This window comes from Drosophila suzukii, chromosome 3 (genome assembly GCF_043229965.1).
Source record: "Drosophila suzukii chromosome 3, CBGP_Dsuzu_IsoJpt1.0, whole genome shotgun sequence".
Taxonomy (NCBI): domain Eukaryota; kingdom Metazoa; phylum Arthropoda; class Insecta; order Diptera; family Drosophilidae; genus Drosophila; species Drosophila suzukii.
The window spans coordinates 1,125,970-1,149,574 of NC_092082.1; the positions used below are offsets into that span (position 1 = coordinate 1,125,970).

General features: G+C 42.1%; 1 protein-coding gene across 1 annotated transcript in view; it reads left to right on the top strand.

Annotated features, from left to right (window-relative positions):
- Glut1 (Glucose transporter 1) overlaps positions 1–23,605 on the top strand; it is an 85,171-nt gene that overhangs the window by 15,659 nt on the left and 45,907 nt on the right. The window contains exon 3 of the mRNA XM_065864398.2: positions 18,488–18,651. The gene's annotated coding sequence lies outside the window, so the exon portion shown is untranslated. The remainder of the gene's footprint in view (positions 1–18,487; positions 18,652–23,605) is intronic.

The following is a 23,605-nucleotide window of genomic DNA, read 5'->3' on the forward strand; positions in this document are numbered from 1 at the left end:
GTGAGTGCTCTTGAAATTGAAATTGTTGTAGAGTGGGCAGAAAGGGAGGCGGTGGTCAGCAAGATAGCTGCCAACTAACAAGTTCGTTTTCGTCCCTATCGAAGGGCCCGCAAAGCACCTGAATGGCCGAATGAGTGACTGGCAAACTGGCAAACTGGCCAACTGACAAACTGACAAACTGCCCGATTGACAGACTGGGCTGAAGCGTTGCACAAATATTTAAAAAAGCACAAAAATTTGCTACTTAAATACGAGGCAAGTGCAAAAAGTTTCGGGGCTCCGAGAGATCTGAAAACTAAATTTAATGAATGCCGGGCGCATACAAACAGAATTTTCCCCCACTCCGCTCTTCATATTTTATGAATTGCAAACTTCACAAAGCCAAAAGCCCTTTCAGACAAATATTATATTCATATGTGCAAGACTTTTTCATTATTTTTCCCTCTGTCTGGTGTTTTTTTTTGGTAAAACAATAAAAACTTTTGCTGCATTAGGCTGCATTTTAAGTGAGCTCTCCTGTGAGTGTGTGTGGGAGTGCGGGGATATAGGGATACAGGACCTGGCTGAAAACTTATTGACAAAACTGTCATTAGCTTGTCCAACTGGCAAACTTTCAACGAAAAGGGATTTAAAGTTAAGCGACCAAACGCAAAAGTGTATTCAAATATGCAGGGAAACAACAATAAAAAGGACTCGAAACAGGTGTACATGAAACGACATCATTGTCTCTGCCCCGCCCCCTTTTTCGCCCCTCCCATTTTTGGTAACTGCGTTTTTGGCTCACGAAAAATGTTTTCCCTGGCAAAAAGGGGGCGAGAGTGGGGCGGGAAAATTTATAATGCGATAAAACTTTAATAAAGGCAGCCAGAACAGCCCAGCATCCCACCTCCCATATCTACTGCTTCTTCTTCTTCTTCTCTGGGTGTGTGTGTGTGTGTGGAGGGGGAAGGGGGCGTGGCATAAAGTAGTTATGAATACAACAACAGTTAGACAGCTGGCAAAAGGAGCCAGGCACGAACGCACTCAAAATTGTATGTAATTGTGCAAGAGTGTAGTTTGTTGGGCGCTGAGGGGGTCAGAGGGGGAGCAGAGTGGCCAGATGTGCACTGGGAAAAATATTAGAGGCATATTAAATATATTCTGTCCTAGGGGCTTTAAGCATCATGAGTTTCATAGTTTTTGTTTAAGCCTCCACCTAAGGTATTAAAATATTTTAGGGGGTCTAAATAGATATACAAATAGAATTATTTACTAGGCTCCAGTGACTTCCTTTTAAATACAACTATAACAATATAATATTTTTCTTAGTTTAGGTGTTACATTTTCTTACATATTTATTTACAATATATTTTCTTTTAAAATGCAGATACAATATTAAATGCCTGTTCAAGACTTTTCTTAGCCAACATTCAAACTTCTTAGGATTTGTGAGCGTACAGAATATGCTGTTGCATACTTTTAGACACCTATCTTAATGGGTTATATTTTATTTAATAATCGTAATGACTTTTTCTTGCGGTGCCAGCATCATTTGCGTGTGTCTGTGAAAGTGTGTGCGAAGAAGACGCGGTTAACTAGAAGTAGCAAAAGTAGTTATAGAAATGACAGACAGCTGCAGACTGATGGGGATCGGGGGATACAGCAGGGGGTGGATGTGGGCGGTGGGCGGTAGGCGGTGGGCGGTGGGTGTTCCTGGATTCCTTGCGGTGGCCCAGGCCCATGAGGTGTGTGCTAACGAGCAGACGACGACGATGCCACTTGACTGACAACCTGGGAGCAACCTGACAGCGCTCGGGGAAAAGACGGGGAAAGATGGAGAAATGGGGAATCGGAGAAAGGGCCAGATATATCTCTATGTGGACGCGGAGAAAGCGGAGAGAAACGAGGGAGCGCCACGCACGAGAATTGTTTTGAAATGCAAGGTGAGGATTAGAGAAATGTCGCACAGAAAATTGCATAGAAACGAAAGTTTTGCAACTAATGTCTCACCGAGATATGAGTACAGCAAAAAGTCCGAGGGGGCTGCAATTTATGGAGATGCATCTGCTAAGTGAATGAGGCAAAGTCTTCGTTCCCTGTTGTTTATTTTTCAATTTCAAAGAAAAAGTGCAGGACATGTATTCAAATAAATTTGAGACGAATGGCAGTCCTTGTCTTGCTAAGGAAATTTATATTTTTTGTACCGTAAAGGCCCTAACTAAGTTAAATATATTTCTGTCCTACCCTAATAACAAGGGCTAGTTTTGTCTTTTATTAAAATTGGAAAGTTCGAAATTCCAAAATATAATTTAATTTAATAACCCTTCCTTAACTCTGAGTAAAATAAATCAATTCAGTTAAATGGCTTTGCTATTTTTCAGTTTTAAGTTTCGATTGATTAGTGTCCTTTTCTTTCTGCATTCTTAGTAAACATTAAATTAAAATTAATAAGTTAACCGTTTGGGTAACCACTTGAGCAAACTTTGTTAAAGTATTCTCGAATTTAAGGTGCCATTAAGTGAGGCCTACTCTTTTTAACAGGACAATTACCATCTGATTCTATCGTGAGCAGACCATAACTACATCAACTGCATCCGAGGCCTTTTATCCTTTATCCCGGTGGCCGGGTGACACTTCCAATTTAAATGGCCATTTAAGTGTTAAATAAAACGCCAGCGCCGCCGCTTTTAATTTCGTGTTAAATTGTATAGGCAATTACCCAATGCAAATGCAATAAACACGGCAAATTTATTTTCATTTTCATTTTTATCCCGAGGCCCGAAGGCGCCGCGATTATCTCGCAGGTCCTGCCAAAGCTTTTTGCGAAATGAAAATGGCAAGGAGCAGAAGGACTAAAAGGACTGAAAGGGTGGTGGACTGGCTGGCCTGATGCGGAGTGCATTCCGCAGGACAGCCCTCTCCAAGTGTTTGCCATCAAATTAATTGGCACTGAAATTAGCACGAGGCATCCGCATCCGCAGCCGGTCGCAGTTGATTTAGCTGCGTGTCCTTCTGGCTTCAGTAGTGAGTGTCCTGCCCCGCGGCTCTACTCTATTTTCCCATTCGCACTAAGAACACGGATTTTGCATTAATGCAGCACTCACATGAATCATTCATTGATTTAATTACAATGATTGCAACAGGAGCTGCAGGTGCCAGGATCCGGGATCCAGGTTCTGGTGGCTGGTTCCGACTGCCAGGTGATAGGTGAAAGGTGCCAGGTGCCAAGTGCTCGGCGGTACTTTCAAGTGGCGCCCGCGGAGGGGGAGTTTAATTAAAAGTGCTAATGCAAAATAAATAAGCGCAGCTGCCGACAGGAGAAATCAATTTGCGCTAATAAGCAAAGCATCGATGGCTGGCGAAAGGTGAATGGGGTCGGAAATTCGAGGTGAAGTGCCGGGGAGGCGGGCAGATTTGGGAAACTTCAGCAGGATAGGCAAATTAATGCTGGGAAACTCGAGCTAAGCTCTCCCTTTATCACAACTGGAACTTCTGTCTTTGACAGCTCGCATTCGGTCGCCTCAAAGGACATTAGGCAAACATTTTCCTAAGCTCACTCAGAACTTTTCCTGTATCAACTAAATGTTTGAAATTTCGTCTAGTGTTTAACAGGGCCTTAAAATATATTTTGGCAGATTTCATTTTGAGAAATCACTTTTTAAAAATTCGAAAGTGCGTTATATACGATTTATACCATATTTATTTAACGATATTAAAGTGCACCTACATCAAGAACATTGTGCAACTCACTTGCCTTAAATTCAATCCACCTGAAAGTTACCAGTACTCAGTATTTTTCTGAGTGTCCATTTCCCAGCTGCCCAATGGAATTTTGCCACTGTCCCTTGGCACCTTTGATGGTCAAATCCGAATCCGTTTCCAAGTTTCTCACACAATAATATTTTTTTGCAATTTGGTCCTTTGTGTCGCCTGCGTCGCCGCCTTTGCCCAATTCGCCCTTTGCTAATGGCATTAGCCGCATGTTGCAAAGGGGTTAAGCTATCGTTTTCATGTTCCTGCCTCGAGCCCCCCTTCAAAGCCCCCGCTGCCGCCCCTGGTCGTCGTTTTAGTGCGCTTTCATGCCACTTTGATTTCGCTTTGTGCTCTTGCCACGGACGTTTAATGGTTGAAAGGTAAATTGCACAGTATTTTCCTGCCCGGCTTTCCTTCTGCAGTTCTGTGAAATCGGGGAAAACAGGAAAACACTTCCGCTGCCGTGTCTTGGCCTCGTTTTTGCTGCTTTTTGCTGCTCCCGTTGTCGGCCAGCACGGAAATCATTTGATTTTGCCCCGTTTCGTGTCGGCTAAGGCGATCAAAGTATTTTGCATGGCCTGCGAGCCAAATTGGATGAAGAGTTGGCCCGATCTCCTTTATTTTCAAGATGGAAAAGAGCCCTTTTCCAACCATCTGTCCATCTATAATGAGCTTAACTCTGGCCTGATAGTGTGCCACAAGGGATCCGATCCGTATATATTTCATATAAATTGCATTGACAGTTGCCGTTCGAATTGGCAGCGGGGAAATTATGGACGTATAATTCAAATTAATAGCAGCTTATGGCACTCGAGCGGTTTTAACGGCCAAAAAGTCAGTCGAGCAGCAAAAGCGAGTGCTGCCAAGTGCCAATTGCATGGCCACGGCCACGCCCACTGCCCCTCTTGCGCCCCCCGCCCCTTGCCACGCCCCTTTGGACCCAGTCAAAGACCGCACGCTGAGCAAACAAGGATAAAACCGCTGAAAAAATGCAGAAAAAGCCATTCGAATCCCTATTCATGAAATGTTTGATTTAAAAACCAAATTATGACATCTGCTCGCCAGAGAAACTGAAATATCGATTAAATCTGTTTGGGTTCAATTGATTGGTTTAAATCTTAAACAACAGGCATTGAAACATGATTTTTAAATAAGAGTAAAGGCCTTTTATTTGCCGCAAATATGAATAGAAAATAAACAGGGCTCTTTCATTCCTTTTTTATCTGCTGCATTTTTAATGCAACGTTAGAGATTTTAAGTGTAGTTTTTGTGTGTTGTTTTTTGTTATAAATAAATATAAATGCTATTTTTTATGCTAAGCTTACAAAAATCAACAATTGTTAGCTTAATGACATTTTAATATTTAAAAACAAAGTACATGCATTGATTTTGTTTGGAAATACAGTAAAGCTGATTGAAGACTATTTACTGACAATTTGAGGTAAATGTTTCTAACAAAAAAAGGGTATATTATGACTAGGTCAATAATAATTTAATATTAAATAAATAAATTATTGATATTCTTTATGATCTGACAATGTTGATTTTTCTGATAAAATAGTTTTTAGAGAATTTGTTTTTGGTATTTTGTGAGTGTCTTTCTATTTAATGAATTATTTAAAATAAGTTGATGTAAATTATAAAAGACTTTTTGGTTTTCTGACTCAAAAAATATGTTATTTCTACTTTAAAAAGGAATTAAACATGATCGAATACTGAAGTAATTTAAATATCTGCGTCCTTTAGAGGGATAATTTCAGTATGCTTCCTCAGTCCATAATAATATCTAAGTTATTGGCTAAGGAAGCTTACTAACTCCATCAGTTTATTTATCATTTTAAAATATATTGACCCAAATTTACTGGTTTTTTTCGATTCGAATTTGCACGCTCTAGTGGGTGGATTTTCGCTGGTCGGCATACGTGGCGTATGCGTAATCCGCGCTTAGCCCGTCAGGCGGCGTGCAAAAGTCAGTCGTAAAACGGCCATCGGCTTAAACTGTTGCGGCCATAAAGGTTAACGGGCAAACCGAGCTGAAAAAAGGCTGAAAAAGCTGAAAAAGCCTGGGAATCAACTGCTTAAAATTTAACGAAACAATGAGCTAAACTGCCGGGGAAAAGAGAAGGAAGCCAGATGAATGCATTCCAATGCCGCACGCAAGTGACGGCCATGAAAGCGTAAAAATGTAAAATTAACACGCAGCTTCTGGTTTTAGTTTTGTGGCAACAACAGGGGGGTGGGAAAGGGGGGAATGGCGGATAGGGGGAGTGGCAGCTATGGCAGCTGGACAACCGCAGCCATAAAAACCACACAAAAACAAGAATGAAGTTGTTGCCGCTGCTGCTGGCCACAAAAAGCGCTTGAAAAATATGTTAACCACAGTTAAAACAGCGCCAGGTCAACCGTGCTCACACACACAGAGGCACACACCCGGACACACACACACAGCCAAACAAAAGAGTGTTAGGGGGGGGGGCAAACTCGAGTGAGACACGCTTGGCATGTTGACAAATGTTGCAGAGACTGCTGCAGCTTCCCCACAAATGAGCATCAACCTGGAGCTGACCTCCTTGCCAGCCACGCCCCCGCCTCCGCTGCCCCTTTTTCGCACACAGGCAGCCCCCTTTCGCCACCCCTGGCAGACAGTTTTAGTTGCGCTTAAAAGCGCGCTACACTTTCTAATGCTCGAAGCGTGATAAGCTGGCCCCAGCTGACGTTCGTTTTAATGCGAACGTCATCCGCTGGCAACCTTCGGGGGGTTTTCCGCCCCCTTTTTCGCTTATCCACCCCCCTTTGGATAGTGGTGAAAACTTTTGCAACAATGACATTATCACAGCCTGAAACAATGGAGACACGAAGGAAGCAGAAGCAAGAAAGTTGAAGCATGAAAATTTCAGCAAAAGCTTATGGTCCACTGATTGATATCTACAATGCAGCGAAACAAGTCAAATGGAGGTCAATTATGTAGCCCCTTATTTCACTTACTTGGGGGTTACATGAGGGGAGTACTTCTCTAAGATAGCTTAAGAAAATGATTGGAGCAGGTGTCTAAAAGTATGCAATATTTAATTTACTTATTTATAAGTGATTTGAAAACTCCAAAAATTGTTTTCTTAAGGTTTAAGAATTCTCCAAACCCCCATTATGACACCAATAAAACTTTTATCCAAGAGGCTTCAATTTCTTCTGACAGCCAACAGATATTTTGTATTTTTTTCTTCTGCGCGTAGATATTTGAGCTCTGGCTCACCACACGTAGTTTTTCACACATGTGCCAGGGAGAAGAAAACTCTTAGCTCAAACTCGCTACCCGAAATCGCATCGCATTTCATTAGTTGCACTCATTTGGCATTCAACGAGCGTTCGCATTCAGCTGCAATTTCGCATTCGCAGGCGATTTTTATTGACGTTTTTAATCAGCAGATGCAGTGGCTTAAATCACTCCGGGAGTAGGGAATCCGAGCCCGTATCCGAATCCCTGTTCTTTCCTGTTCTCGCCGCATTTCCGCAGCTCTGACATCGGCATTCAACTTCACTTAACTTTTATTGCATTGCTCTCTCACACCTATTTCATTAACAAAGTTTCACACTGATGATGCATGTACCCACTGCACTCGCTCGATTTGCAGCTCCTCCTCGGCGATGCCTTTGATGTCCTGGCCAGGATCTGCTGGGGTATTTCTCTGCCGGCTGCTCGGCTCTGCGTGAATTCAATTTGATTGACGTTACGAGCTCCTGCTACTGATTCCAATTGCAATCAATTTACTTTTGTGCGCCCGCTCCGCATCCGAGTTGCAAACTTCATTAGAAATTTTCCTTTTTGCCAGCTGCAGCTGTAGCATTTTTATCCCCGCTTTTCCGAGCTCAGAGCCCAGAAGTATCTTTGCTCTGGCATTTTCCTGGCTTCTTTCTCGCTGCAGTTAAGTAGCCCAAAGAAAGTGCTGAAAAGTGGGGAAGGCGGGCTAAGTGGCAGCAGAGAAAACTTGTCGTCATATGTGAAAAGTTTGTCTGCGGCCTGGGTTTATTTTGATATGGCCAATGAATTGGGAAAAAAGTTTGCTCTCCCTGAGTTTCCTGAGTTATGGTAAGCCCCGAAAAAGAGAAAAATTAGCTGGCCATAATGCGATTTCGATTGCAGCAAGGTTAACCCGAAGCTCCAACTTCGCTGCACTTAATGGAGCAGCAGATGACGAAGACGGATTGCCGTTTTTTGCGATGAAACCGACTGAAAGAAATTCCAAATAATTAATAGTAAATCAGCGGAATGAATTTTTAATAGCAGAAAAGCATTTTTAGGTATTCAGGTAAACCCATTCTATAATAAAGTTTGGTATCAAGCAGTCTTAATATCAAGTAACCAAGAAATACGCACAGATCTATAAAATGGTGCATTAAATCTTGTATTTAACTGGCGTATTTACTTTTAATTCTCGCGCACTTTCATTAACGAGTCCGTCCTGTTTATTATTCATCTCTGGGATAACTTTCGTAATTTGCAAAACTTTTAATTGAACTGTTGCCACCCACGCCCGCTTTTTATTTTCCCTTCTGGCTTTTTTATTTTCTGCAGCTGTTTTTCCATACTTGCCGCACATACAAACTGTGTTGCAATCTGCTGGCGCATGATTTTTCACGCTCGTTAGTCGAAAAGTATTGTGTTGCAAGTGTCCTGCAGTTTCCAGGACCTTGTTGTGACCGTATGCGATATGCATAAATATACACTCGCGCCAGCATAAATATGTACACACGCCGGGCATATTCTTTTTAATTAAACAACATGTGTTGGGTTTTAATTTGTAAGGCAAATAAAAAGTGGACACGGTGTAAAACATTTGCCGGTTGAACGGCGGCGGCTCTTTTGTTGTTCGGTCCTTCGGCCAGGTGTCGCATCAAATTGAGCAAGGCTCGCAACATGCAGCAATAAACGCGCGGCTTTTCCAGTTTTTTCAGCCCCTTTTTTCCCTTGGCCCCTTTTTTTCCGGCTCTGCCTGCTGAAAAGTGGCTCTAATCTGTTTAAACTGCAGTGGCAGTCGAGGGCCGGCGATTGACATGCCCCTGAACCATCAATCACTTCGGGAGTCGCTTTTCCCAGCCCCTTTTCGGGTGTCCTTGCAGCGGACTCTCTCGCCCACTCTTTATTTTATTCGGGCACTGAGAAAAGTAGTTCGCTTTAAAACGAATCGTAAAAAACAATGTTTCGTAAAATACTTTCATGGGGCGTATCACAGGAATACCCAATTTACTGAAAGCATTTATAAAACCGCCTAAAAGTATGCAATGAAAAGGGATACATCCGTGCTACGTCTGAATTCAAATAACTATGGTTGCATACTGTTAGACACCTTTATAAGTAACTTCCATATTCGATGGATTTTTTATATTAGGAAAATTCAGAACGATATTTTAAATTTTAGAAGAACTAGAAGAATTGTGATTAGGACGCCTGGAACTTCCCGTTGTGTATAGCTCTCTGAAGTCCTTGAACACGTCCTCCATAACCGAGTGATGAACGAGCAGAAAGCTCAGACAATAAACAGAAGCTGTCTCGAATTCCCATTTACCTTTGGCCCTGCTCAGGCGCGAAATGAAAGAATCACTCTCGGGAGCCTTCGAGAGTATTTCAAAAGGGTATTCTGCATTTGGACAGGGCCAGAAGTCTCTTATCGAAATGGTTTCTGGACCACCACAAACAATGCAAATTATGAAAGCAAAACGAACGTTTATTCCGACCTTCCCTCTCTGGGTTCGTGTGTTTCAAGTGTTGACAGGCCAGACCTTTTATTTTTTGTTTTGCTTTATTTTGGGGCAGGCCAACAGCAATCAGGCCATTCTGCTGTCAATAAAATTGTGGCCGCAACGGAGACGGGAAGACTGTCAACATTTTGCAGTTATTTTATCTTTAGCCACCCACAAACAACAGCCCCTCAGGTGACAGGAAGCGAGGGGCGGAGACGACAAACATTTGGGGCTGTCCTTTTATTTCGGCTGGCCATTTGACTTTTTGCAACATTGCGCATACGCACTGTTGCATTTTAATTAAGGTCCAAATAGATTTCAGCGCCCAAACGAATCGCAAAACATACAAGCATTTGCACACGGACGAAAACCAATTAAACCAAAGCAGCGACTATGGCCAAATAAAATGCAATTACTGACCGGCCAACTGGGCCACTAAATTAATAGCCCTGCCACGGCTAACGCGGCGTATGCGTAATGCGAGATGCGAACTGCTCTGTGCCGTCTGTCCTATTCCTCCGTGGCAAAACAGATGAGGAAAACTGTGTCAGATTCGACTGCTGCCACCTCAGGTGCACTGCCAGAAAATCGCGTCACTTACAGCTTGAAAATAGAATGTTTTGACATTAGAAATACCCACTTTTGCATATATTTTTAGACTAAGATATTTTGGATTTATTTTTAAAGAAACTAAGAGGATAATAAACTTAAACAAATGATTAGAAACACTTTGTTTATCAAAGGCATGGGTGGAAGACTGGCTTACGATTTTTTGTCAGTGTGCTGTTGTTGCTGCCGCTGTGCTAACCGCAACAAAGGACACACAATTTGCAGCGTTAATGTCCTGGCCTGGTTCTTTGGGGCGAATGAATGCGAGGACTAAATGTGCCCGTTCCGAGGACTGAGAGGTGAGGACTGAGGACCGAGAACGGAGGACCTTGCAAGTAATTGCAATTGACGACGCCGCCGCTGACGGGGAGTCCATGGCATCAACCAGCAACCAGCAGCAACGTGCAACCAGCAACATGCAACCTGCAGCCTGCCAGGAGCAACCTGCAAGCCGCTACTGCTGCCTGCTACCTGCTACCTGGTACCCATTCATAAATGCATTTAACGTGTCGTGGCTCAGGTTGAGGCTGAATCGCTGGGCTCGGGATCTGGGCTCAGGTGGCAACTAACAAGGAAACAATTACGCGCTGAAAGGGGATGGCAAATGGCATTAGGGGGCTCTCAGTACCCCTTCCATTCCCATTCCAGATCGGGGCTTTTCCATCTCCATGTGCCCGCAAACACGCACTGCCATCTGCCTAATGAGCAAATGAAGTCGATTAAAGGTGTGTCGGTTGCAAAATGGAAATGGTCCCGACTCCACTCGCTCTCCACGCCGCTGATTATCACGCGTTGCAAGGCTTGAATGGAAATGGAAATGGAATGTGCTGAAAAATCTGGAGCTGGTCTCCAACAGAAATTGGTTCCCTTTTCGGGATAGTAAGAATAAATCGTTATAAACTGGAATGACAGAGGCTACAGCTTACTCAATAGCCCCATAAGATATATGATTAACAATTGCGATAGAAACTTGTTAATTTGTAAATATATTTCACAGCAAACTTTTAGACGGCATTGTAAAATATTTGAAAACTCTAAAATGAAAGTAAAAATTAACTAAATAATATTTGCCTAAAATACAATAGTCTGAAAATATTTAACAAATGTTAGGGATAGGTAATATGGACATTGGCATCCTCTTTCTCCACTGCATACTTTTAGACTCAGTTATAAAAGATTTAAAATAATACCATCCTTAAAATGTATATAATTAAATTGGTTACAATACAATTTTTAAGTCCTCTGAATCTTAATGAAATATAAAATGTTCTTTCAATGAATTCAGGTCACACAACTTCTTTAAGCTTCGTACAAAACGTGTCGAATTCAAAAGGGAGTCCCGTTTAAGTTCCCAATGTAAATCTCCATTACTGCAAAGCCATAATAAATATTAAAGTAGGTGGTTCGCCGGCCAGGGTATTCGCAAGTTAACTGCAATTCCATGCAGAACAGCCGCAAATGAGAACACATATGCGTGACGGAGGACGGAGAGCGTGTCCTTGGCCAGGACGCATAGCAACTGCAAGGCGAGCGAAAGTATCTATTGTGTTTTCCCCAGCCGCAGACACGAGGATGCATAATGAGCAATAACTGGGCTGCCGCTCCGATGTCCTCGGATCACGTCAGTCCTCGAGGACTCCAGTTTGTTTTCCTCCGGAGCGATTTATGATTAACTCGGGGACCATCTTCCGCCGTTCCACCTCTAATCGCATCGAACTGGCGAGCAAACTTGCCCCATAATTATGCAAAAGTTTAGTTTTTAATTGGCTTTCTGTGTTTTCGCCGTAATCCTCATTGGTCGGCCATTAAATTTAAAGCCTTAAGTTCGGGGCTCAAGCAGATAAAGGCCACAACTCATTTAACTGTCATGCACTAAATAACGCCACACGAAATCTGAAAGCCACACATACCATCTATGTATATATATGCATATAAGGCTTGGGGCTTTACATAATGTATAGGCCCGGGCCCACTGCACACACATCACACAAGCATCTCAAGCGATGGAATTTGGAGTTTTGGGGCAGCCATAATGAGATGACATGACATATAATGAGGTGTACTGGCAGCGGCGACTAATTGCACAGATGCCAGCGATTCGAATTCAATTATTCAGGGAATTCCATTAATTCGAAATTAGTTGAACGTGATACTGGAAAATAGGCCATAAATACCCGAAACCCACACACATGCTGGCCAAAACACCCAAAGAGCCACATCGGCAGCCGCAGCGAACAATGAGCAACAAAATCCTTTCAGGACAACGTTTAAAGTTTGTTTTATGAAAGTTTTTATTGTTTAATAGCTCGGTGGACGGCCAGGGAGTCAAATGGGGCGATGTAATGCTCAAATCGAAGATGTCCTGCCAGGTGGATGACAAGGCGGCTTACCGCCAAACGACCGCAGCAGGCTCAGGGAAAAGAGGGGGCGATCTGGGGAGCCTGGTGTCCTGGTATCCTGGCCCGCCTTCCAGATTGCAAATTGCAATGTGTGCAGGTTCACACAGAAAGCTTTTGTGTGTGCAGCCCCCGATTTCCCCCCTCTCCCCATTTTCCCACCGGATATAAAGTCAGGGCGCACGACAGCGGCCATGTTGGTCGTATTTAAGGTCCGACCATGTGCTCTGAGTGCACACAATTTGGGTTAAAATAATAGCTAAGGATTTTATTTATTCGAGTGCTTCTCAAAGGGGTTAGAGGCATTTGAGTGCCGTCACAGCGCTTTAAATTTGCGTTCTTTTAAATAAAATTTTACATATTTTGCCATTTTTTGTCGTAATATATCTCTCATCTGAAATAAATAACTAGTCTTGATCAATAATAGATACGAACTTATACTGCTTTTAAAAGATGATGAATAAACCACGAAGAAATCGTCTTGATCAGTAATACATTTCTATGTTTATTGAGAGATGATGTGTTGATATTTATTAAAAATAGACTGGATAGTCTGCTACCCATAAATATATTTTATTTTATTATAATATACAATAGATATGAGAGATATATAAAAATTGGTATATTTTTTTTGAAATATTATATTTGAGAATAATAGTTAAAATATCATGTATTATATTAAAATTTATACCCATACTACACAAAGAGTTCATGTTTAAAGAGAGACTGTTCCTAGTAGGTCATTTAAGAAATCCCCCATTTAGCCAGTAATTTAAGGTCTCTTGTTTTTAGTGCTGCCGCTGTGACCGCAGGTGTAGGTGAGACTGTGGGGCTTTTGGGAGTGGAGGGGTGTTGAGTGGCTGGTCAATTCCTGAAACTGGGCGGTGGACTGTGCGGCAGGGGGAGGGTGAACGAGGGCGCCACTCCCCTCGGGCCGGTGGCGTGTGCATTTTTTATGCACCCACATATCCACAGCTGTTGGGCAGGCTCGGTTATTTTTTTATTCGTTTTTTCGCTGCAACAACACCGCACCCTCAACCATCGCCATCAGGTGTCGGAGCATGCAGAATTCTGTGGCTTTTGATTGGCTTTTTCGGGCGTTGGGAAAAGTTATAAATGGAGTTTAGAGCGAGCAGTTGTCTGCGGCGGTCAGCTCATAAATACGTCAAGTGCGGTTGCTCCCTGCATTATGGATCAAATCCTCAAAGTAATTTTAGCATGCGAAGGGGCGAAAAACTGGGGAAAGGTGGAGTCCCTACGCTATTTGCTCACGAACTGCGGCAGTGCAATGGAAAAACACACGGCAAATGTAAATAAAATCGCTGGGAATACAATGTGGGAATGTGTGCCAAGCCGCAGATAGCATGGGAAAAATGGGAAAAGGGGAGTTCCCGAGAACCAAGGGGTTTCCCCACTTTCCCACAGCAGTAAAAAGCAGCTACGCCAACGGCAAATAAAAGCGTGCAAATAAAACTAAAGCAAGCACAAGCAACTCGCGTTATTTACTAAATTTTGCATATAAAACAAAGCGAAACCGAAATGGGAGCGAGAAGACGGTGGCGAAACCATAAACAAAATCAAGTACAAATTGTTAAAGTTCAGTTCTTGGACTAGCGGATGCCTTGTAAAAACATGGGGCCAATAATATGCTATATTACTTTATAAAAAGGATTCAAAGGATGGATTCTAACTTTGAATTTTTTATAAGCTCTGAAATAAGCCAATTTCCAAGTTTAAACTTTTGTCAAAAATTCGTCTTTGGTGGTTATCTTTTCGTCGTAACATGGTTGATAATGGTCCCAGAAATAAACGAATGACTGATTTGTATAGCAGAAATCCTAAGCTAACGATCCACATCACTTTTTGGCTTTGGATATAAAATATTTATTTAAGTCAGTTTTTGAATTTTTCATAAGGGGTCACATCACAATTTTTAGCAAAAAGTTGTCAAAAATTAAGATTTCCAGGTTTAAATGCAAATCGATAGGGAATTTTAATACGAATCCAACGAGGTATAACAATCCATATTCGGACAATATTTAGAATTTCCTCGGACAAAATAAGAATGTATTTTTGTGGAAATATAACGATAAAGCATTTTCCTGAAAACGCGAATATTTGAGGTCGTTTTTTTGTTGTAACTTGGCTAAATAGAATACTACAGTTAAAAGAAAGACTGTTTTGTTCAGCTAACAACCTAAGCTAACGATCGACATCACTTTTAGGTGGACTTAAAAAAATAAAATGTAAACCAATTTTTGCATTTTTTATAAGGGGTAACATCACTTATTTTGAAGAAAATTGTCAAAAATTTAAGTTTTCAGATTTAAATGTCAATCGATTGCAAATTTAATTACGAGCTCAACGAGGTATTACATTCCATATTTGGACAATTTGCTGCAATGTTATGGACAAAAATCTGTATTTTTTGTGCAAAAATTGTTCCAACCTTTAAGTTTTTAGGTTTAAAAGTAAATATTTTTTGAAACATTTCTAGGCCAAACTAAAACTTAAATAGAGTATCAAAAATTGAAAGAAAACTAAAACCGCGAAGAAATCATTGAAGACCAACTGATTTGCGAAGAGAGAAAAGGGACTTCAGAGCATCGTTAGCTGCATGTTGTAGCATACTTTGTGGCTGATACCCGGCAAGATCTCTCGTTACCAAACAGCCAAAAAAGCCACAGTGCTCGGCAAATAAAATAGTATCTGGTGGAAAAACAAGGGGAACAATAAAAATTTACAACCAGCCGAAACAGGCAAAATAAGCAGTTACCAACCAACGAAAGGGGGGAAAACCTCCGAAAGACAAAGGAAAACACAAGGGGAACTCAATAAATTGTCATGCAGTAAAATGTAGTCAAGGGCGGAGGAAAAGCGGAAAAGCGGAAGGAAAGGAACCACGCGCGACTTTGTTTCAGGCGATGAGAAATGGCCAGGGGATTCTCCCTATAAACCCTATAAAATGGGAAGGGTTCAGCGGCGGGGCACGTAAAATGCCAAGAAAGTAGCAGAGTGCAAGTGGCATGCAGATACATGCTTATATATCCTGCACATCCTGCCTCCCCTGCCTTGCCTTGCCCAACTTGCAACTTGTCTGACCGAAAATCACATGTTCTGCTGTAGCGGGAAGGATGTGATTTAAGTTGCAGTGCAGCAGCGAACAAGTACCATGGGCCACAGCTACAGCTACAGCAAAAGCAACAAATGAGGCGGTCCTGTCTAAAGAGCTATATACCTTATAGCATGTGACATTTCGGCATTTGGCGCGGCGACCCACTGAATTTTTCATGTCCTTCGCGCGGCATAAACTCACCTCAACCACGCTTTCTGCCATTTGGGACTGTAAATTAAGGCGGCTTTCGCTTTATTGGCTCTTGCTTTGGATATTACTAGCTGGGAGTGGTATAGGATTTACAGTAAGGTTTTTAGAATATAAGCCACCCAATTATGTATTCAGAAATCAGGAAGTTTAAATCAATTAAATATGTGTCTAAGAGTATGCACCATCTTTTGTAACTTCAGCATTTAAAATTATTTCATACCTTTAGATACATTTTAAGTTATTCAAGTATATTTAAGCAATTACTCTTGAATCAATTTGGAAAATATAACCCCAAATTGGTTTCAGAACTACCTAAAGAGCATCCAAAAGTCCCCACACATGGCTCTAATTTTTGTGGCAATTGTCGTTGTTATTGCGGCTTCATTTGGCTTTCAGGTAAATGGTCTCTTAGCATGGCTCTGTGCCCTGCGAGTGCATTAATCCTTTTTTATAGGCGGCGGGGAGGAAATTGGCGCAAATTAAGTATACGTGGTGTGGGCCCGGTCAGAGAGGCCATTTCTTGGCGCGGCGTTTACTTTGGCCAAATTGCATTAAAGTTGCATAAGTGCACACGCGTTTAATATTTAATTTGGCAAAAAGCTTTCCCAACACATTCGCAGGATCTGTCGCTGGCTCCGGCTCCTTTCCGACCTTCTGTCCGTCTGTCTGACTGGGTTTTGTCCTCCTATTTGGTGTCCTGCACTTAGAGCTGCCCTGGCGATAACGCCGCTGACATCCACGCTTAATAATATCCCTTTTCGCGCTGGAAAAACAAAAGCGCAGCCTTGTCTCTGTGATTTTTCCCCGCTGCGAGGACTGCGAGGAGAAAATGGGAAACGGGGAAAAGCGGAAAAAGAAAAGCGCAGCTCGCAAATGGAGATAAAAATTTGCGATGGCAAAGCCAAAGGAAGCGACAAAAAATAAAAGGCTAGAAAAAACAACAGCATTGCAGGCGGCAAAGTGCAGCAAAAGTATTTACAAAGCGTTATCACGCTGTGACCCTCTGTCACCTCCCCCTTCGCCACCCACGCCCCTTTGAACTCTGAACCCCGCCCCATTTGGACGCCCTCTCAACACGTTCGCTTGTTTATTTTCGCCGCTGGCGTTCGCTTCTCTAATTTCTGATGCGCTGCAGTTTTATATAGTTAAATAAAAAGGCGCTTAAGCAGGCGATAGAGTGTAATCATGGCCCGAGAATGGATTTCAGATGTGGCCGGCGGGGAAATCGAGGGAAAAGATACAGTGGAATTGAAGCTGCGGGGGAAATGCCAAATTAAATGCGCATTCATCTCGTCCAGGAAAAGTGCAATGAGGATAATTCTTTAAAAATGCTGAGAATTCACTGAAACAAATAAATGGATAAATATATATATATATATATAAATACGTATTTATTAAAATGGATATTATAGGGATTGAGTGGGTATAACCCAAAAGAAATATTCAAGGGCATTTCTGAGCATTTAAAATGAATACGAAAAACATATAATTGCCAAAAATGTAATCGCTTTATTGGATTAAACTATTTTATAATTAGGATTACAGCATATTTAATTTAAAAATACCAATATTGCCAGTACAGTCTTCTATAAAATATTTTAATTACTTTGTCTCTAAAATTCAAGAATAATCATTTTAATGGTCTACTGTTCTAACTATTCTTTTACCAGCGATTGGTAAAATAACTTTAAGCCCTCTGAAATAAGAGGCCGTAAAATATCATCTATTCATTATTTAAGACAATTTCCCCCCGTGCACTTGAACGATCCTGGAACTGTTTCAATCGCTTGTCCTGTCCATCAATTCCGGAGAATCGAGTGGATCCATAGGAATCCTTCGCTGTGGGAACGATTCCTGCTCTATCACCCCACTTTGTACTCCTCTAAATTCAGCTGCTCATCTCCTATTCCATTTGGCCAAGCTTTACGAGCTGCTGCTCAAATTTAAAGCTCATCAAGGGAGACGGATGCGAAACGGAATGGCTGTCTTGTCGAAATAGTTTCGCATTTTATAACTCACTTAAAGGCGCCGCCGGGCAGCAGGCCAATTAAATTGGGCAGCGGCAGCTGATTAACCTTGGCAGCTGCCACGCCCACTGCCCTGCCAGTGCCACGCCCACTCCCGCATCCACCACTCCCACACATACATAAACCATATTTAAAGTGAAGCCCAAGTGACCGTCACCAGGTCACGTCGTCGTCGTCTTTTGCTGTTGTTGCAATGGTAATTGTGCGAGTGCAGCAATGACGTCAGCGCACATACACTCAGAGAAAAAGGGGGTGTGTTGGATGGGTGGCCACGCCCCTTTGCCGACCAGTGGGCGGGCCAACTGAGTTGCCACGGTAATTGTGTGCGCTGCTCCACGCTTCGGTTGGCAATATTGTTATGACCAAAAAACCAGGTCACAAAGGATCCCAGCCCCCTTTCCCGATTCCCCACCGACGCCACTGTCTTGGCCTCAGCTTTCAGCGTGAACGCGCGCATATTTTATTTGATTTATTTATAAAAAAGATGGGAAAAACGAATAGTAAAATATAGAAAGAGACGTCATAATTTAGTAAAATGTTTAGCAAAGTAGGACCAAAATTCTAGAGGCGAAAATCCCTGCTGGCAGTTGGGGATTTCTCAGCCTCAACTCTTGTGCTATTTTGCATTTAATATTTATGCCACTTTTCCCTCTGTTTTGCAGGCATGCATCGGGCCCTCCAGTTCAGCTGCTCAACTTGTCGACTTTCGGCCCAAACCGCTGACCAGGCCAGGACCTCCCAGGATCCCCGGATCCAGGACGAAACAGAACAGAACGGGACACGGCCAGTCCTCAGCCATGGCTGCTGAATAATTAATGCAGTTTCGGTAAGTGCATTTGAGAAATACGCTCCCTTTTTGCACTTTTCGGTTTCCAGCTCTCAGTTTGCCTTAGTTTGGTTTCAGCAAGTCAAAATGCAGGGCGTCCCATTTAAATGCGCACTGAACAATTTTGGCAATCAGAAATGACACTAAGATGAGGTAGGATTAAGATATAAATATAAAATAATCCAAGAAAAAGAAAGAACAAGTATACAGTTCGCCTTAAATCTTTCAGTTTCAGAAAGCCACCGCATTTACTTAAGTCCTGAAATCACGTGCAAAAGTGTCTAAAAGTATGCAGCAAAGTATTCGTTGCATACTCAGTATTCGCTGCTCAATTGAAGCTTCTTCCTCCTAAAATTCTAAAATGATAGATATTGTTGTAATACAAAGTCCAGTAAGTTTTTGGCAGTGCAGCCTAGGAAATTCCTCTTCTGCCAAACTAAGCTTGACAAATGAAGTGTTCACTGCCCACGGCCTTCGAGGGGGCGTGGCCCATTGTCGCTCAGGACCGGGCTCATGCATAAACCAATATGCGACATAGCTTCGCTTCTTCACTTCAGTTCTGTTCAGTTCAGTTCAGTTCGCTTTTTCTTTGGCTGCGTTCACGCGCCGGAAACGGAAATTGTCCACCAACAATGGCAACAAAATGGCAGCGGCCGAAAAGAATGGCCCCGCCATCCAATGGCATGTCAATGGGCGAAAGGGCGGAGGAAAGATAGTGGGCAGTCGTTCGGGAAAATTGTCCACTATTTTCACACATTTGTAGAGCTCATGAGGCGGGGAAGTAAATGACGGTATCTTTTTTTGGGTCACTCTCGAACCTCACTCAATGTTTTTTAGAGGTCGGTAATGACTGTGGAATGGTCTGGCTAAGGGGATTCCCTTTAGGTATACCGAAGGAAAAGGTTTTTGACAGGTTTAAAAGGCTTTAAAATTGTATGGTTTTTATATTTTTATTAAAAGTAAAGGTTAATAAAATTGATAAATATTATTTTTAACCTTTATCGATACCTTTATTTATAGTTACATCCCTAGCATTTACCTTGACAAAGCTTGATTTAAAAACTGATTAGTTGGGTTCCCTATGTTGAAATATTAACTTAATTTGTGTGATGAAAATCATTTTCCCTTTATGAAGCTCACCTAGATTATCTCGTGTTATCCTCTCCTTTGAGGAATACCTTAGCAATTTGGCGTTTTGCTATCTCTCTTTTTTCCCCGCCAAGGATCCCAGAGTATTGCAGAGTTCGTCATCCAGTCCACTTTCCCCCACCGCTTTCTCCGTCCAGATCTTCGTTATTTATGCCCTGATGCTGTTGCTGGGTTTATCTTAATGCTGTCCTGATACAACATTTTCATCGTTGTCGTCGCTCATCGCAGTTGTTGTTGTATTTGCACGCTTATTGCCATTGCTGCCACTGTGTGTGAGTGCACTGAGAGAAGTAGTTGCTATGTAAGTCAAAAGTTATTTGAAAATAACAGAGAGACTTCAAATCACTCTGAAATGATTCTAAATGTATGCTACATACAACAAAAGACCTTCGACAACTGTCTTTACCATACTTTTTGATGCTATTTTAAATGGTTATATAACTGTAGTATTTTCAAAAAATATTTTTATATCAAAATGTTTTTTAATGTACTACTTTTTTCTCACCGTGCTTGTGCAATGCTTATCCTTATCCACAACATCGCCTTGTCCTTTTCGTTCTGCTTCGCCTTCGCCTTTGCCTCGCTGTCCGTCGTTTGTTTTGTCATTCAATTCAATGAGGCTAATGTCCGCTAAGGCCCCTGCCCCTGCCCAGCCCCCGAAGGAGCCCCCCTCTACGCCCCTGTTCTTGGTTTGGTGGCTCTTCTGCGTCCATTGCTTCATGCTGTTGTTGAAGTGCCATTAAGTTTAGTTGTCACTTAGCCTCTTTGCTTTTATATGCCGCCCCCCTCGTCCTTTATCTTCTCCGTCTCCGCCTCTGTCTCTTTCTCCTTCTCCTCCTCCTTCTCTGTGTCCTGTCTCCTGTCCGTTTGTCGCTTGTCGTCTGCCGACCGTTGTTGTTATCCTTTTGGCTTGAACGTCTTAAGCGCCTAATGCCAGGGCCATAAAAAGTCCAACTAATGCTTTAAAGTGTGCCACACACACAGAGATAGCTAGAAAGAGCTGGGGCACAGAGGTAACTACACAGAGAGAAATACAATCAAAGAATTGGTCTTTAGTTTTGCAACATTTTTAGCAAAATTTTAGAGACCCTTTTTAAACAAAACTATTTTTCAACATCTTATTTTCTGAATAAATTATATCATTGGGAGCAATTGAAATATTTTATTAAATATCTAGTTATATTTATATTTTTTATTGGAATTTTAATCAGTTTTGTTAACGCTATTTAGTTTTAATTAAATACTTAATTAGTATTGCTAACAATACTCATTTCTGAAATCACTCATTTAAATGCTTAAAAGTATGCAACATTATATTCATTATTTTTATTAATCCTCCATACAACATTATGTTTTTTACTGCATGCTGGTAGGCATATCAAAAAGTGATTACAAAACTGTAACGATTTCTGTGGCACACTTTGGTATTTGATAGAGAAACAAATAATGCTGATCTCCAATCAATGGTTTGATTTATTTTTTCGGTGCTTAAGCTGCAGGACATCCAAAATGGCAACTCTTGCTTGGGTTTGGTCCTGTTTAGTTCGGTTCGCAGGACCTCTCTTATCTGGCGGCTTTATCGATCGTTTTGCGTGTTGTCTTTTGGCCGTTTGATTTTCGGCTTTAAGCGACGAGTCCATCCGTCCACTTGCCTCTTGTGTCTTTATTTTATTTGTATTTTTATTTTTATTTTTATTCGCTTCGTTTTCGCTTGTCGGTCTGAAAATTGCGTGTTAATTTTCACACAAACAGAGGGGCAGTCGCATTTTCCACGTATTCCGTTTGTGCTTTGCGGTTTTTCACCCGAAACGCTTGTGTTCGTACGGCTTTCGATTGAATATTTGCATTTTTATTGTCCCCTTTGCTTCATTAGCCGCTTGTCGGCCGTGTCCACTTCGCTGTCTCGTACTTTGTGTCCCTCGGATCGCATCCTTTGGCGCATTGTGGCCAAAAGTTCATCTAAATTAAGTGCAAGCCATTTTCAATTAACTTTCGACGAATTCAACTTGCCCGAAAACTTGCAGCCAAAAATGCAAAAACTTTTGCAGCAACTTTTCCGGCACTTTTCGTTTTTGTTGCCCCGTTGCCGATGAATTTTCATTACGCTGCATATTTGTTCTCCTTGCCAGTTTTTCTCCTTTTTTTGGTGTTTTTGTTTCGTTTTCTGTTTTTTTTTTTGGTTTGCATGTAAACAAGCCGCGCCAATTTGTTGCCCTCTAACAAAAGCAGGGAGAAAAATTTTCGACTTCAAAACTTGTCAAATTCTGCAGAACCGAAACAACAAAACCGATTCTGAGTGGCAGGACATGAGGGGCGGAATATTTTGGGAACTCGAGTTCGGGGCAAGTGGAATACATTCTGCCCTTTAATGGTAGGAAGAAGTGCATTAAAAATGCAGATACAATGCCCCGAAAAATGCCTGACAGGCCGAAAAAGGGGGGGGGAAAGGCAAAATCGGGCGAGGAAATGGCTTTGAGGGCGTTTCTCTGTGTGCTTGTGCAAATTTCAAGTTGTCAATTTATGATTATGGCACCTCATGAAGCGGGGCAAAATGTAAATTATACGCCGGCGTGGCAGCGAAATGAAAACTCGAGCGAGTAACAAGCCAAATCGCATGTGGCAAAGCTGGAAAACCCGTGGCATGAAAGTGCTGGCAGTGTTTTCGCTGGCCCCTTTAAAGTTGGCTTGCTACATTTAACGCTTTTTAACGGCGAATTGAATGCACTCACTCAATACACTCGCTGCGGAGTCGTTGTTATGTAAATGAGAATCGCGATTTTCCACCTGCCACCCGCTTTTCCACCTGCCCATTCCACTCTATCGACAGGCAGCGCAGGTGCAATCAAATATTACGTATACGCCGCGTGGTGCACAATAGTTAGCAATAAAGTTGGCAAGGCGGGGAGAGGCGGCAGAAAGGCACTGACTTGGCTAGCAAACTGTCAATTTGGTCGTTGCCTTTATTGCTCCTTACCTTATAACAACGTTAGGGGGGCGAGAATATTGAATTACTCGAAATGTGTGGAAAATGAGCGGAAAGAAATGGCATTACAAGGGCCGGCGGGACTTCAATGAATGTTGCGGAAACTCGAGCTTTAAAATGCTATCGTAGTATTTGTATCTCTTAAGGATAATGGCCCGTGAATAAGGAAGAATGTGCCAATCAAGGAGGTACTAAAGTTCAGCTTGAAGGTGATGCTATAGATTTCTCTGGAGTTTTTAAAAAGCTTAGTAAGGTCCCTAAAAGTATGCAGTGAAAAAAAATTTTGCCTTACTGAACAAATAACTCGCTGCATACTTTTAGACATCTTTGGAAGCAATTTGAAAAAATGAACCGATTGATAGTGCTAAAAAACAAGTAAGAAACTAGATAATCAAACAATTCCATTTAATTTCCCCATAGTTCGACTTAGCCCGCTCTCAGTTCTTTTCCGGTAAATAGTTGTTGTGCTTCGGCAGCGGAAGCCGAGCTGTACGGTATGCACTCGCTGGCGTGGAAAGCTCTTTCCATTTGCCGAGCAGTGCTCATGTGAGGGGCATAAAATTTGATTGTGATTGAAAGGTGTAGCCTACTTTCGGGCGCATATAAAATGCATGTAATCAAGCGAAATGGCATGGGGCCAAATGAGATCGTCAGCAGGGGCGGGAAAATGGAAAAAGGGGGCACATTTGCATTTGCAAATAACGCCCCTTGGACAATAATTGAAATTTGATTTGATTAGTTTCGATACGGCGATTGTTGTCGTTGTCCCGGCAGCCGTGTCCGCCGTTTCGTTAAATGGAAATGACAAATTAATTTAATTGT